Raw genomic sequence first — 13,426 nt, forward strand, 5'->3', positions numbered from 1 at the left:
CTATGGCCCAGGAGTGCAGTGGAGGATGGCCCAAGTGCTTGGACCCTGCACCCCATGGGATACCAGGAGAAGCACCTGGCTCCTGCCTTCGGATCAGTGTGGTGCGCCGGCTGCAGTGCACCAGCCATGGTGGCCACTGGAGGGTGAACCTACGGCAAAGGAAGACCTTTCTCTCTGTCTCTCTCTCTCACTGTCCACTCTGCCTGTTAAAAAAAAAAAAAAAAAACTCATATGCCTTAACTTAAGGAGTATTAGTAAAGTGAAGTAAAGTGATTGTTTACAAAGAAATATTTAGATTCATCTGGACTTTTACCAGTATAAAATCAATATTATTGAAAATGCTAAAGCAGCAAAGAGAGAAATGCACTTATTGGAGTCGGCTAGACCTCTAAGGAAGAGTTGAATCTCTGAGAGGTAAAGTCATAATGGTCATAGTGCAGTGTTGAGGTGGAAAATACCATGAACTCTGTTATCTCATCCTTCAATCTCCATTTAATATTCATCATTACCAAACATAAGTAGAAACAAACTGTTATGGAGCCTACATAATATAGTGAATCAGCTGCTTGGAAGGTAGAACAGGGAAGAGAATGCATGTATGGGAGGGGATGGAATCCAATCAATGTAGACTACTTTTTGCACATTCAGCATTGAACATTCATTCATTTTTTTTTTTCTGGTAGGAGACAACAAACACAATCCACTATTTTTAGACATTGTATTTATTTGAAAGTGAAGAAAGAGAGAGAGAGATTGATTGATTGATTTTCTGTCTGCTGGTTCACTTTCCAAAATGGCCACAATAGCTCTCTGCTGTGGCCCGAGAGGGCAGTGGAGGATGGCCCAAGTGCTTGGGCCCCTGCACCCGCATGGGAGACCAGGAAGAAGCACCTGGCTCCCGGCTTCGGATCAGCGCAGCGCCGGCCATAGTGGCCATTTGGGGAGCGAACCAATGGAAGGAAGACATTTCTCTCATTTTCTTTCTCTATAACTCTACCTGTCAAATAAATAAATAAAAAAAAAAAAGACCTGCATCTCAAATATTTATTATATATGGTAGTCACCTCCAAAATCTTGCTTAATTATAATAATTTGTTGCTGCTGGCCGGCGCTGCGGCTCAACAGGCTAATCATCCGCCTAGCAACGCCGGCACACCGGGTTCTAGTCCCAGTCGGGGCACCGGATTCTGTCCTGGTTGCCCCTCTTCCAGGTCAGCTCTCTGCTATGGCCAGGGAGTGCAGTGGAGGATGGTCCAAGTGCTTGGGCCCTGCACCCCATGGGAGACCAGGAGAAGCACCTGGCTCCTGCCTTCAGATCAGCGCGGTGTGCCGGCCGCAGCGCACCGGACGCGGCAGCCATTGGAGGGTGAACCAATGGCAAAAGGAAGACCTTTCTCTCTGTCTCTCTCTCACTGTCCACTCTACCTGTCAAAAAAAATAATAATTTCTCGCTGCCTGTAGTTTCCCTAGCTGTAAGACAAAATAATTTCTTATTTCAAACTGAATTTTTCTATCTGTTATACAATCCTTCTCTATTATCTTCCAAACCCATGCTTGCTTTCAAACACTTCTATTTCACTCTGTACTTACATTAAATTAGTATTTTAGCTTTTACATCTGAATGAGGACATATGTATTTGTCTTTTTTTGACTAGCTTATATTACCTATCATCATGTCTTTAAGTTCCATCATATTACTGAAAATGAAAGATTTTCACTGTTTTTTTTTTTAATGGCTGATTCATAGTCCATTGTGCACAAGAGAACTTACCAAATGTTCATGGCAAAATGCAATTAAAAAATAAAAAAAATTGTCAACATAAGCTCTATCAAGTTCAAGTTGCCTCAGCAAACAATGGTATCAGACATGAGCCATCCGTAAAGAATTGAATGATAGTTCTGGGAATTTAGCCATGCCAATTTAGCCTTGTTTTTTACATTATTAAATAAAGGTGGGTGCCTTTTAAGGTTTTAGAAGGTTAGGAAACAAAAATAAATCAAAATTAGCCAAATCAAGGCTTTGAGGTGTATGCTTAATCATTTTTCCATTGAAACCCCTACAAAATTTCTCTTGTTTGATGAGAAGAATGAGCAGGAGTGTTGATGTGTTAGATAAGGGCACTCTGGTGAAACTTTCCTATTATTTTTTCTGCCGAGCCCTGGCTAACTTTCTCAAAACACTACTTTAATAAGCAGAGGTTATCAATCTTTGGTTCTCCAAAAAGCTAACAAGTGAAATGCCTTGAACATCCTCCAAAATCATTGCTTTGGCCTTTGCTCTTGGCTGGTCAGTTCTACTTTGATTGGATCACTTCCACCTCTTTGCAGCCATTTCTGGGATTCTACTTGTCTTTAGGATGATACTGATAAAGCCACATTGTATCTCCTGTCACAATTCTTATAAGACATGTCTCAGACTATTGATCCCACTTGTTAAAAATTTCCATTGAAAATTCTGCTCCTGTCTGAAGTTGACATGGGTACAGGAGTTTCACCAGTCGTTCAGATGAAAATTTACTCCATTTTAATTTTTCTGTCAAAAGAGTAGCAGCTAAATCAATTAAGATATAGATGCTGCCGCTTGTTGTTTCTGTGTTAGTTGTCCATGGATCCCCTTAAATTAGGGTAATAAAAAGTTAACTTTTTCTTGAAAAATATTATGAATGATCTACCATTGTGGGCTTCACCTTCTATATCATATCACCCTTTTTGAAACTGAGTGTCCATTTGTAAACTACTGATTTTATTGATTTTGCTAAATTTTCCTAAAGTATCTGTGGTGTTACTATTCCTCTATACAAGCTTCACCATCAATTTGACATCTGTTATGTTTGTTCTTGTTTAAATTTTAGCAGAATCCATGTTGCTCTGATAAGGCACCTTTCAAACAATTTCTTGTCATTCTTACTGCCTCAAATTAGATCCTATTCAGAAATGTTGTAACAAATTAGTATGAATTTCTTTCTATGAAAATGTTTCAAAACTCACCCATAGTTTTTTTTTTTACATGTATTGTGTTTTCCATGCACTTTTTCAAGAAAACTTGCTTTAAAACATTTTTTTTTATCAATGCATCTATCAATTGGCACCATGGTTGATTCTGTATCTTGGCTATTTTTGACATATTTCAATAATCATAGGAAAAAACAAGTATCTCTTAGATATAATGATTTCATTTCCTCCATATATATACACAGTAGTAGAATTGCTGGGTCATACACCCATTCTATTTCTAGCTCTTAAAGGAAACTCTGTAGTGTTTCCCATAATGCAATTTTTAAGAACCTCACTGCAGTGCCCCCAAAATGACATGCTTTCTTCTAATAACTTTATTTTTCAAGTGTGTGTTTTATACTTGCTCTGTTAATTCTGCTTACCACCTAGAAAGTTCTTATCATATTCTTTATGATTTTTTAAATGCAGTTTTCTTGCTTGTATACTTTTCAAGGCATAGTTCAATGTAAACTAAATAGCCTTCATATCTGTTTACAGTTAACTTTCTCTAGGCTGGGATTGCATGTGACATATAACAAGTATTGAGAAGATTTATTTTTAAGTTAATGAATGAATCACAGAATCTCAAGATTTCAGAATGCCTCAAGATATTTAGAATTTAATTAAAATTATAATATTCTAATGAATGGAATGAAAAATCTGTTTCAAGGAAAAGTGTTAAAGGGAGGGAAAAAAAGCAAAAGGAAGAATTAATGAGATGTCTCAGCAATGATAATAAAAAGAACAAGTACAAAAGGGAGAAATAAATTTAGATAAACTTATTTTTTAAAGATTTATTTATTTATTTGAAAGTCAGAGTTACACAGAGAAAGGAGAGGCAGGTAGAGAGAGAGAGAGGTCTTCCATCCGCTGGTTCACTCCCCAATTGGCCGCAAGGGCCGGAGCTGTGCCGATCCAAAGCCAGGAGCCAGAAGCTTCTTCTGGGTCTCCCATGTGGGTGCAGGGGCCCAAGGAATTGGGCCATCTTCTACTGCTTTCCCAGGCCATAGCAGAGAGCTGGATCGGAAGTGGAGTAGCCAGTTCTCAAACCAGCACCCATATGGGATGCCGGTGCTTCAGTCCAGGGCGTTAACCTACTGTGCCACAGTGCTGTCCCCTAGATTAACTTTAGATAAGTTTATTCCTACCTGTTTGATTATTTTCGTTGCCATTGTGATAGAATTTTTTTATATTCTTTTTCAGATAGTTTGTTATTTGTTGTTACAAATATGACTGATTTTTGTTTCCCAAGACTTTACTTAATTTGTTAGTTCTAATGCTTTTTGTTTGATATTTATGATATTCTGTACATATGACCTCCACACAGAAATAATTTTGCAATTTCCCTTCTGATTTAAAAGTCTTTGTTTCTTTTTCTTGACTAATTTATTGGGCTAGGATTTCCAATATGATACTGGATAAAAGAGGTAAGGGTAGCCACCCTTGTCTTGTAGCCCATCTTAGAAGAAAAGCTTTCAGATTTTCACCAATGGTGATTCTGTTAGCTATGGGGGTTTCATAAATAGCCTTTGTTATGTTGAGGCAAGTTCCTTCAATACTTATTCTGTTGAATTTAAATCATGAATGGATAGTTGCAGACATGTCTGCATTCCTGTGTTCATTTAAGGATTATCCACAGTAGTGAAGATAAGGAAATAACATGAGTCTATCAACAAATTGGATTTGAAAAATGTTCAGTGATAAAAATGATAAATTTGGTCACATATTTTTAAATTTCTTTTTTTTTGCATCTAATAAGCACACTGAGAATTATAAAACCTTTATGCAAAAACTTAACCACACAGATAAATGGAAAATCATTCATATTCATAGATCAGAAGACATAACATTAAATGTCCATATGACCCAAATGAAAGTAATCTACAATTTGCATGTAATTAATTTCAAAATATCTGTGGCATTCTCTACAAAAAGAAAAAAAAGATTCATATGGATCTACGGTAGACACCAAGTAGCCATAGAATTTTTAGAAAGAGAAAAGTGAGAATCCTTACCTTTTCTGAATTCAAATTATGTTACAAAGCTAAAGTAATCAAAACAGCATAGTTCTGACATTAAAATAGACACATTGATTCATAGGCAACAAAAGTGAAAATAGACAAATAGTATCACATTAACCAAAGATAGGTTTCGTAGCAGAGACAAACTGCAGATTGGGAGAAAATATTTGCAAATTATGTATTGAATAAGTGGTTATAACCCAAAATATACAACAGATTATAAACCAATTAAAATGAGCAACGGATTTTATTTTTTTAAAGACTTATTTATTTACTTGAGAGGCAGAGTGACAGACTGAGAGGGAGAGAGACAGAGAGAAATGTCTTCTATCCACTGATTCACTCCCCAAATGGCTGCAACAGCCAGGGCTGAATCCAAAGCCAGGAACCAGGAGCTTCTTCTAAATCTCCTATGCAGGTGCAGGGGCCCAAGTGCTTAAGCAATCTTCCACTACTTTCCCAGGCCATAAGCAGAGAGTTGGACTGAAAGAGGAGCAACAGGGACACAAACCGGTACTCATATGTGATGCCGGTGCTGCAGGTAGAGGCTTAACCTACTAAGTCATGGTGCTAGCCTCCAGGGAAAAAACTTTAATAAACATTTCCCTGGAGAAAACCTACAGATGATCAAGAGTACATGAAAACATTTTCAACCTGTTTAATCATCAGATAAATGCAAATGTAACTAGTCATCCTCACAATGATAAGTGTTGGTAAGGATTTGAAGAAAATGTAACCCTACTACACTGTTGGTAGAAATGTAAACTATTGGATACATTTTGAAAAGGTGTGTAGAGGTTCTCATAAAAACTAAAAGTAGAGTTACCATATGACATAGCAATCCCACTGCTGGTTGTATACCAAAGGAATTGAAATCAGTATATTGATGAGATGTCTGCATTCCTGTGATTATTACCAACATTATTCACAAAAGTCAAAGTATGGCAACAAGGTAAGTGTCTTCCAACAGAAGAACATGATTTTTAAAATGTGAGAATATATACAACGGGATACAATTAAGCAATAGAAAAGAATGAAATCCTGTCATTTGTGATAACATGAATAAGCCTAGAGTACATTAAGTAAAATAAGCAAGGCACAGAGAGACAAACATCATTTGACCTCTGTTATACGTGTAATCTAAAAAAGTTGAATTCATAGAAATAAAGAATAGAACTGTGGTTATCAAAGGCTGAGGTCTGTGAGTGGCAGTGGACAGGGAAAACTGAGGAGCTGGTCCATGGGTACAAAGTTTGAGTTTGCAAGGAATAATAAATTATAGTGTTCTGCATAGCTTGGCAACTATAGTTAATACTAATGCATATTACAGTTTGAATAATGGAAACAGAGAAATTTAAGTCTCCTTACCACAAATAAATGATAAATACTTGATGTTATGGGTATGCTAATTATTCAGGTTAGATCATTATACAGTGTATATGTGTATCAGAATGTTACATTGTGTCCCATCTAATATATTCAATTATTGTTTGTCATTAAAATATAAAACTTACAAACCACCCTGAAATTAACAATTTTGAGATAAAGAGTACATAGAAATAAGCCAAATTTCTAGTCTGTTAAGAATTGACACACAGCCTTCTTCAGATGTAATTTTTATTGACCTAAAGCTGTAGTGTAGACTTAGAAAGTTTCAAGGCTGCTGAATTTCCAGAGATGCGGTTTTGATTTGAAGAGTCCTCTAGGGAATTTTTATACTTTTTGCACAAAACTAGTGAGTGTTTTCTAAATCCACTTATGTTCAAGGATCGTTTTTGTACTCCAAGTTTTTGTGGCAATTTTCTGTTATTTGGTCTGCATATATTTGGCTTTGGTGTTAAGATTTGTACTTGGAACCTTGATGCGTTAAGCTTATCTGGTTACAACAAATTCAGCAGCAATATCTCTAGGAAAGTTATCGACTGGAAAATCAACAAGCCCAACCACACTGGAAACATTCCTTTAGTCTCTTACTTTGTATTTTTGTCTATATGATTGTTACGAGCAATACAATATTAAAATGACCAAAGTTGAGCATGGCTGTTGACTACATAGATACCTATAATGAAAAGAAAGAATTTTGTAATCAGAAGCTTGACAATCATGACATAATTGCAGGTAAAATTTTTCAAGTAGAGATAGAATCTAATATTGAGCTGTTAAGTGATTGAAGTAGAATGAAGATGAAATTCTTGAAATCATAAAGTGTTTAAGGCACAAAAAATTAGACAAAGATTTCAAAAGCGTTGATAACATTAGTATTAGGTTTCTATATGTAATAATAATAAATTCATTCATTAATAATTTTATAAAAAGCTATTTATTTGCTTACTTGAAAGTCAGAGTTGAGAGGAACAAAGAGAGATTTTTCCATCTGCTGGTTCACTCTCCCGATGGTTGCAATGACCAGGTCAGAGTCAGGCCGAAGCCGGGAGCCGGGAACTTCTGAGTCTCCCACGTGGATGGCAGGAGCCCAGGCGTGGGCCATCTTCCACTGCTCTTCCCAGGCAGTTTTCATGGAGCTGAATCAGGAGTGGAGCAACGGACATGATCTGTGGTAGTTAAAATCTAAGCACAAAAAGTGTAATTTATATGACTGAAATTGACATCTTAAGAATTGGTTATTGGCTATAGTCTTTTTCTATATTCCTGCAAAACAGTGGTTTTTCTAATTTCCAGTTGTCGAATTCTTTACCTAGTGAAAGATTAAGTTTATGATTATAAAGCAAATTAAAAGTATGTTATCACAAAAATTATAAGAAAGGACATAAGAGGAAGGGAGGAAGGGTAGAAAGTATTACTATGCGATTAAAATTTTATACACAAAATACATGAAATCTGTTCTCTTTAAATAAATAGTTGCATACCTGAAACCCACAGAAACCTGAATGGTTGGATTCCCAGAGCTTCTCGTTTTGACTCTGACTCAGCTCAGGCCTTTGTGGGCATTTGGGGAATGAGATGGCAGATTAGACCATTATCTCTCTCCCTCTCACTCTACTTAAATAATAATTTAATATTTTATTTTAAAAATGAACTTCAAAAGATACTACTAATAAATGAAAAACCTGACCATAAGATTGGCAAAAATATGCAACACTTATATTCCACCCAAGACTTATATCTTAGATATATTGAAAAATAATGTAATACAACAACTAGAAGATAAAGAACTTAATACACAAATGATGAAAATATTTGAGCTGACACTTTACCAAGAAGATACAAGATGCTGAATATAAACAGGAAAATATGTTGCACATCATTAGTCACTAGTTAAAGCAAATCAAGGGATGGCATGGTTCCCCAGAAGGTTCAGGTGCCCATTGACTTAGACCCACTCCATAGCAGAATGCCAGCTCCTGTTGCAGCTACTTAAGTTCCAGTACTGCTAATGTACCAGGAAAGCCACAGATGATGCCTCAAGAACTGAGTTCCTGCCAACCGCATGTAAAACACTGCTGTAGTTCTTGGCTCCTGGTTTCAGCTTGGCTTAGGCCCAACGGTGTGGCTATTTTGGGATGGAATCAAGCAATGAAAAATTTATCTCTTCTATCTCTATACTCTCTCTCTCTCTCTTTTCTTTCTCCTTCCCCCTCTTTCTCTATCTCTATGCCTTTTAAATAATTAAATAATCTTCTAAAAAAACACAAAATACAGAATCTTTGAAAAAAAAACCAGTGAGATACTACTATATATCCACAGGAATGACTCAAATACTCAATGACATACATGACATATATATATGACATATATATCTATATATGATCTTCTTCATATTCACATATAATTAGCACTTAGTGATATATATATATATATATATGAATATGAAGATCATGGAAAAATGGAATTTCATCTGGAATTGTAAATTTCTTTTTTTTTAACTTTTATTTAATGAATATAAATTTCCAAAGTACGACTTATGGATTACAATGGCTTCCCCCCCAATACCGTCCCTCCCACCCACAACCCTCCCCTTTCCCACTCCCTCTCCCCTTCCATTCACATCAAGATTCATTTTCAATTATCTTAATATACAGAAGATCAGCTTAGTATACATTAAGTAAGGATTTCAACAGTTTGCTCCCACACAGAAACATAAAGTGAAAAATAATAGATGTTTTTTTTTAATGATGATGAAATCAGATCAGACCTATTGTCATGTTTAATCCCAGTGAGAGTCAAGTTGGGAATGATAATTTCTTTTTTTTTTTTTTTACAGAAGATCAGTTTAGTATGCATTAAGTAAAGATTTCAACAGTTTGCACCCCCATAGAAACACAAAGTGAAATATATTGTTTGAGTACTTGTTATAGCATTAAATCTCAATACACAGCACATTAAGGACAGAGATCCTACATGAGGAATAAGTGCACAGTGACTCCTGTTGTTGACTTTACCAATTGACACTCCTGTCTATGGCATCAGTAATCTCCCTATGCTCCAGTCATGAGTTTCCAAGGCTATGGAAGCCCTCTGAGTTCTCCGACTCTTATCTTGTTTAGACAAGGTCATAGTCAAAGTGGAGGTTCTCTCCTCCCTTCAGAGAAAGGTACCTCCTTCTTTGAAGACCTGTTCTTTCCACTGGGATCTCACTCACAGAGATCTTTTGCCAGAGTGTCTTGGCTTTCCATGCCTGAAATACTCTCATGGGCTTTTCAGCCAGATCGGAATGCCTTTAGGGCTGATTCTGAGGCCAGAGTGCTATTTAGGACATCTGCCATTCTATGAGTCTGCTGAGTATCTCACTTCCCATGTTGGATCACTCTCCCCTTTATTTATTCTATCGGTTAGTGTTAGCAGGTACTAGACTTGTTTATGTTCTCCCTTTGACTCTTAGCCCTTTCATTATGATCAATTGTGAACGGAAATTGATCACTTGGAATAGTGAGATGGCATTGGTACATGCCACCTTGATGGGATTGAATTGGAGTCCCCTGTTATGTTTCTAACTCTACCATTTGGGGCAAGTCAGCTTGAGCATGTCCCAAATTATACATCTCTTCCCTCTCTTATTCCCACTCTTATGTTTAACAGGGATCACATTTCAGTTAATTTTTAACACTTAAGAATAACTGTGTATTAATTACAGAATTAAACCAGTCATATTAAGTAGAACAGACAAAAAAAAACTACTAAGAGGGATAATGTATTAAGTTGTTCACTAACAGTCAGGGCTATGCTGATCAAGTCACCGTTTCCCATAGTGTCCATTTCACTTCAACAAGTTTCCTTTTCGGTGTTCAGTCAGTTGTCACCGATCAGGGAGAACATATGGTATTTGTCCCTTTGGGACTGGCTTATTTCACTCAGCATGATGTGTTCCAGATTCCTCCATTTTGTTGCAAATGACTGGATTTCGTTGTTTCTTACTGCGGTATAGTATTCTAAAGAGTACATATCCCATAATTTCTTTATCCAGTCTACTGTTGATGGGCATTTAGGTCGGTTCCAGGTCTTAGCTATTGTGAATTGAGCTGCAATAAACATTAGGGTGCAGACTGCTTTTTTGTTTGCCAATTTAAATTGTTTTGGGTAAATTCCAAGGAGTGGGATGGCTGGGTCGAACGGTAGGGTTATCTTCAGGTTTCTGAGGAATCTCCAGACTGACTTCCATAGTGGCTTGACCAGTTTGCATTCCCACCAACAGTGGGTTAGTGTCCCTTTTTCCCCACATCCTTGCCAGCATCTGTTGTTGGTAGATTTCTGTATGTGAGCCATTCTAACCGGGGTGAGGTGAAACCTCATCGTGGTTTTGATTTGCATTTCCCTGATTGCTAATGAACTTGAACATTTTTTCATGTGCCTGTTGGCCATTTGGATTTCCTCTTTTGAAAAATGTCTATTGAGGTCCTTGGCCCATCTCTTAAGTGGGTTGTTGGTTTTGTTTTTGTGGAGTTTCTTGATCTCTTTGTAGATTCTGGTTATTAACCCTTTATCTGTTGCATAGTTTGCAAATATTTTTTCCCATTCTGTCGGTTGTCTCTTCACTCTCCTGACTGATTCTTTTGCAGTACAGAAACTTCTCAATTTGATGCAATCCCAATAGTTGATTTTGGCTTTGACTGTCTGTGCCTCCCGGGTCTTTTCCAGAAATTCTTTGCCTGTGCCAATATCTTGAAGGGTTTCTCCAATGTTCTCTAATAACTTGATGGTGTCAGGTCGTAGATTTAGGTCTTTAATCCATGTTGAGTGGATTTTTGTGTAAGGTGTAAGGTAGGGGTCTTACTTCATGCTTCTGCACGTGGAAATCCAATTTTCCCAGCACCATTTATTGAATAGACTGTCCTTGCTCCAGGAATTAGTTTTAGATCCTTGATCAAATATAAGTTGGCTGTAGATGTTTGGGTTGATTTCTGGTGTTTCAATTCTGTTCCATTGGTCTATCCATCTGTTTCTGTACCAGTACCTTGCTGTTTTGATTACAACTGCCCTGTAGTATGTCCTGAAATCTGGTATTGTGATGCCTCCGGCTTTGTTTTTGTTGTACAAGATTGCTTTAGCTATTCGAGGTCTCTTGTGCCTCCATATGAATTTCAGCATCATTTTTTTCCAGATCTGAGAAGAAGGTCTTTGGTATCTTGATTGGTATTGCATTGAATGTATAAATTGCTTTTGGGAGAATGGACATTTTGATGATATTGATTCTTCCAATCCATGAGCATGGAAGATTTTTCCATTTCTTGGTATCCTCTTCTATTTCTTTCTTTAAGGTTTTGTAATTTTCATCGTAGAGATCTTTAACATCCTTGGTTAAGTTTATTCCAAGGTATTTGATTGTTTTTGTAGCTATTGTGAATGGGATTTATCTTAGAAGTTCTTCCTCAGCCATGGCATTGTCTGTGTATACAAAGGCTGTTGATTTTTGTGTATTGATTTTATACCCTGCTACTTTGCCAAACTCTTCTATGAGTTCCAATAGTCTCTTAGTAGAGTTCTTTGGGTCCCCTAAATAAAGAATCATGTCATCTGCAAAGAGGGATAGTTTGAGTTCTTCCTTCCCAATTTGTATCCCTTTAATTTCTTTTTCTTGCCTAATAGCTCTGGCTAGAACCTCCAGAACTATATTGAATAGCAGTGGTGAGAGTGGGCATCCTTGTCTGGTACCAGATCTCAGTGGAAATGCTTCCAATTTTTCCCCATTCAATAGGATGTTGGCTGTGGGTTTTTCATAGATTGCTTTGATTGTATTGAGGAATGTTCCTTCCAAACCCAGTTTGCTTAGAGTTTTCATCATGAACGGGTGTTGTATTTTATCAAATGCTTTCTCGGCATCTATTGAGATAATCATATGGTTTTTCTTCTGCAGTCTGTTAATGTGGTGTATCACATTGATTGTCTTGCGCACATTAAACCATCCCTGCATACCAGGGATAAATCCCACTTGGTCTGGGTGGATGATCTTTCTGATGTGTTGTTGCATTCTATTGGCGAGAATTTTATTGAGGATTTTTGCATCTATGTTCATCAGGGATATTGGTCTGTAATTCTCTTTCAATGCTGCATCTTTTTCCGGCTTAGGAATTAAGGTGATGCTGGCTTCATAGAAAGAATTTGGGAGGATTCCCTCTTCTTCGATTGTTCTGAATAGTTTGAGAAGAATTGGAGTTAGTTCTTCTTTAAATGTCTGGTAGAATTCAGCAGTGAATCCATCTGGTCCTGGGCTTTTCTTTGTTGGGAGGGCCTTTATTACTGTTTCAATTTCTGTCTCAGTTATGGGTCTGTTTAGGTTTTCAATGTCTTCCTGGTTCAATTTAGGTAGGTTGCATGTGTCCAGGAATCTATCCACTTCTGATAGGTTTCCCTGTTTGCTGGCATACAAGTCCTTGTAGTAATTTCTGATGATTCTTTTTATTTCTGTAGTGTCTGTTGTTACATTTCCTTTTTCATCTCTGATTTTATTGATTTGGGTCTTTTCTCTTCTTTTTTTAGTTAGTTGGGCCAATGGGGTGTCAATTTTGTTTATTTTTTCAAAAAACCAGCTCCTCGTTTGGCTGATTTTTTGGAATGTTTTTCTTGATTCAATCCTGTTGATTTCTTCTCTGATTTTAATTATTTCTCTTCTCCTACTAGATTTGGGTCTCGTTTGCTGTAGGTTTTCTAGATCCTTGAGGTGAATTGAAAGCTCATCTATTTGGTGCCTTTCCAATTTCTTGATGTAGGCACCTATTGATATAAACTTTCCTCTTAACACTGCTTTTGCTGCGTCCCATAAGTTTTGGTATGTTGTGCTGTTATCCTCATTTACTTCCAGAAAGTTTTTGATTTCTCTTTTGATTTCTTCTATGACCCATTGTTCACTCAGGAGCATGTTGTTCAATCTCCATGTGTTTGCGTATGCTCTAGGGATTCCTGAGTTGCTAATTTCCAACTTCATTCCTTTATGGTCTGAGAAGCTGCATGGTATGATT

The sequence above is a fragment of the Oryctolagus cuniculus genome, chromosome 9, assembly GCF_051225735.1.
Source record: "Oryctolagus cuniculus isolate XC-2025 breed Fujian yellow rabbit chromosome 9, ASM5122573v1, whole genome shotgun sequence".
Lineage (NCBI taxonomy): Eukaryota > Metazoa > Chordata > Mammalia > Lagomorpha > Leporidae > Oryctolagus > Oryctolagus cuniculus.